Genomic DNA, 4,440 nt, shown 5'->3' with positions numbered 1-4,440 from the left:
GATCAAAATAACTTCTATTGAAGTAAAAAGCACAAACTGTTTTTCTTTTTTTAAATATATACAATTAACTTTATTATTTCTAGCATATAAATATAGAATTCAATGACATATTTATATATATATATATATATATATATATATATATATATATATATATATATATATATATATATATATATATATATATATATAAAATATATACACATATAATATGCCCTGACTAATATCTACAACAATGTCACTTTATAACCTGTTATTTTCTTTCAATAAATCTTGTATATTGTGCTGTGATATATACTGTATAAAATGCAGATAAATGTTTGCTAATTTAAGAAATCTTTAGAGTTTCTTTACTTTCTCATGGGGAATAATGTCTAAATATTAACACATAATGTGCTGTATGTAAATGTAAAGCAAAAAATTGTCCTCACCTTGTCATTACACCAGTCTAGATTTTCAGAGATATTCCATTAAATGAATTGCCTCATAAATGATAATTAAATGCATTTCGATAGCAGCCTTTAGTTTATTATTGAATTGAAAGATGCTCAGAAAAAAAAAGGCGTTTGGCTAAAAACTCTTTAAAGCAGTAAAAATATAATATTTTTTTTTATTTTTATATATATATATACCAGTAATACTTTACTGGTAAACTCTAACAGAGAGGTTAGTGGTTAGATTTATGCTACAAAAATAAATAGATAAACTGCAGAAAATAACAAAATAATTGATGGATCAACAGATATCTAGGATAGCATACGATTTGTTATTTTTATAAAATCGCTCAGAAGTAGGCAGCAGATAAGAAGATAACAAGACTCAGCGATAATAAATCCTGAATGTCTCTTGGAGTCTTATTTATAAGGAAGTCAGTCATTTAATCTTAATTGTCTGTATAGTAAGTAACCTACATGAGATGCAGTCGTCTCTATACTCCAAGCATTTAGCTGAAATTGCGTTTCCCTCTTGGAAAATAATTGGTGCCACTAGGATGAAAATTTCCCTAGCGGAAAACTATAATTTTTAGATGTGACACAAAGTTTCCCGGCTCTACACCAGGGATGTCCAACCTGCGTCCCAAGAAAGCTATGAATGCAGCTCAACACAAAATTGTAAACCTACTTTGACCACTTGCCCTCCGGAAGATTTGCCCCCCCCCTCTTCATGACCAGGCCATTTTTTGGGATAAGGAACTGCGTTATTTTAACTGACAAATGCCCGTTCATGTATCCAAACAAAATGTATGTCTTTTTTTCCCCACACATAGAGCTTTATTTTGGTGGTATTTGAACCACTCTATGGCCCAGATTCAGGTAGGGGCGCGCTCTGATACAGCGGCGCAGCGCATCGTTTTTACGCTACGTCTCCGTAAATTACTGGAGCTACGCTGCATTCACGAAGCATTTGCTCCGTAATTTGCTGCGGCGTCTCGTAAAAGGGGCCGGCGTAAGCGCGCGTAATTTAAATGATCCCATAGGGGGCGTGGATCATTTAAATTAGGCACGTTCCCGCGCTGAACGTACTGCGCATGCCCTGTCGGGAACATTTCCTGACGTGCATTGCGGTCATTGGCTTCGACGTGAACGTAAATGGCGTCCAGCGCCATTCACGAACGAGTTACGCAAACGATGCAAAATTTTAAAATCGCGACGCGGGAACGACGTCCATACTTACCATTGGCTGCGCCTCCTAATAGCAGGAGCAGCCTTACGGCGAAAACGACGTACGCAAATGACGTAAAAAAAACGAGCGCCGGCCACGCGTACGTTTGTGAATCGGTGTTAGTATGCAATTTGCATACTCTACGCTGACAACTACGGGTGCGCCACCTAGCGGTCAGCGTCAGATTGCACCCTAAGATACGACGGCATAAGAGGCTTATGCCAGTCGTCTCTTAGGCTACAGTCGGCGTATCTAGCTTTCTGAATACAGAAAGTAGATACGCCGGCGCTACTTAGCAATTACGCTGCGTATCTATGGATACGCAGGCGTAATTGCTTTCTGAATCTACCACAGTGTTTTTTGTTTTAGTTTTTTTGCTCAACAAAAAAAGACTGGCAATTTTGAAAAAAAAAAACAATATTTCTTTAATTCTGCTATAAAAAACATCCAATAAATAAAAATGAAATTTCTTTATCAATATAGGGCAATATGTATTCTGCTACATGCTTTTGGTAAAAAAAAATCCCAATAAGCGTATTTTTGTAGGGTTTGCGCAAAAAAGTTATAGCGTCTGTAGACTATGGGATATTTTTAGGGACTTATAGCGACACCGCGATATTGTGGTGGACAAATTGGACACTAACTGACACTTTTTGGGGACCAGTGACACTAATACACTGATCAGCGCTAAAAAAAATATGCACTGTTAAATGTTCCTAGCCAGTGCTTGAGAACTGTGGGGGAGGTGCTTTTACTAAGGGAAGTCATAGACCCGTGTCCCTGCTTTGCAGGAACACATGATCAATGCCTTCCCTACCAGAGATGAGCTTTTTGTTCGACTCGAACATTGGCTGTTCGCCCATTCGCCGAATAGCGAACAATTTGGGGTGTTCGCAGCAAATTCGAAAGCCACGGAACACCCTTTAAAAAGTTAATGGGAGAAATTAAAAGTGCTAATTTTAAAGGTTAATATGCAAGTTATTGTCATAAAAAGTGTTTGGGGACCCGGGTCCTGCCCCAGGGGACATGTATCAATGCAAAAACAGTTTTAAAAACGTCTGTTTTTTCGGTAGAAGTGGTTATAATAATGCTTAAAGTGAAACAATAAAAGTGAAATATTCCTTTAAATTTCGTACCTGGGGGGTGTCTATAGTATGCCCGTAAAGTAGCGCATGTTTCCCATGTTTATAACAGTCGCTGCACAAAATGAAATTTCTAAAGGAAAAAAAGTCAGTTAAAACTACTCTCGGCTATAATGAATTGTTGGGTCCCGGCAATACAGAGAAAAGTAATTGAAAAAAATGGCATGGGTTCCCCCTTAGTCCATTACCAAAATAATAAAAAAAAATGCGTGGGGGTCACCCTTTAGGTCTGGTATGGATATTAAGGGGAACCCTGCGCCAAATAAAAAAAAATGGCGTAGGGGTTCCCCACAAAAATCCATACCAGACCCTTATCCAAACACGCAACCTGGCAGGCCGCAGGGAAAGAGGGGGGGTGTGAGAGTGCCCCCCTCCTGAACCGTACCAGGCCACATGCCCTCAACATGGGGAGAATGTCCCTATGTTGATGGGGACAAGGGCCTCATCCCCGCAACCCTTGCCTGGTGGTTGTGGGGTCTGCAGGTGGGGGCTTATTGGAATCTGGAAGCCTCCTTTAACAAAGGGTACCCCCAGATCCTGGTCCCCCCTATATGAATTGGTAACGGGGTACACTGTACCCCTACCGTTTTACCCAAAAAAGTGACAAAAAATAAAAAAACACACACACAGCTTGGGACAAGTCCTTTAATAAAAAATTAAATTCTAGCGATGTAATCCTACTACGACCCGCTAACACGATCCATACAGCCTCCATAGGAAGCACCCTTCGAATGACGTGCGACCCGTCTGACAGCTCTTAAATAACTGAGGGCGGGGCCACCCATGAAGTGGACGTGACGTGGACGGGTGACCCCGCCCTCCTCTGACACAACAGGGGTTTCCGGCTGTCCCCAACAATGCTCTGTGAGATATTCAAACATTCGGATATTTTTTATGACCTAACCCTGCTTCTCTACAATGTTATGCCTGACATGTCTGGTGTGTTCCTTGGCCTGTTTGTTCACTAATGGTTTTAAGCAAACCTCTGAGGGCTTCACAGAACAGATGACTTTATACTGAGATTAAATTATACACATGTGGACTCAATTTTTAGGTGACTTCTGAAGGCAATAGGTTTCACTAGATTATAGTTGTGGGTATCAGATTAAAGGGGGCTGAATACAAATGCATGTCACACTTTTCACATATTTATTTGTAAAACATTTTGAAAACCATTTATCATTTTCCTTCCACTTCACAATTATGTGCCACTTTGTGTTGGTCTATCACATAAAATCCTAATAAAATACATTTACTGTTTTGGTTGTAACATGACAAAATGTGGAAAATTTCAAGGGGGTATGAATACTTTTTCAAGACACTGTGGGCCAGATCCACATAGAAATGGATAGGCGCAGCGTATCAGAGATATGCTACGCTGCCGTACCTTACCTGGCGTTCTTTCAAATTTGAAAGTACGCCGGTGTATCAGTAGATACGCCAGCGTACTCTCACTGTGGATCTGCCCCTGTGTGTATATGCAATTATATATATAATTGCGTTTTATAATTGCCCCCCCTACTTTGGTCCCTGTCCCCCCATGTGCCCCCCCCCCCTAATAATGAAAGCTTAAGACGCCACTGGTATGGGTAGCTTTTCTATTAATCCAATTTTATTGACAAAGTACCATATTTGC

The sequence above is a fragment of the Rana temporaria genome, chromosome 3, assembly GCF_905171775.1.
Source record: "Rana temporaria chromosome 3, aRanTem1.1, whole genome shotgun sequence".
Lineage (NCBI taxonomy): Eukaryota > Metazoa > Chordata > Amphibia > Anura > Ranidae > Rana > Rana temporaria.
The sequence above is the reverse complement of the archived record's forward strand: the minus strand, read 5'-3'. Positions refer to the sequence as shown.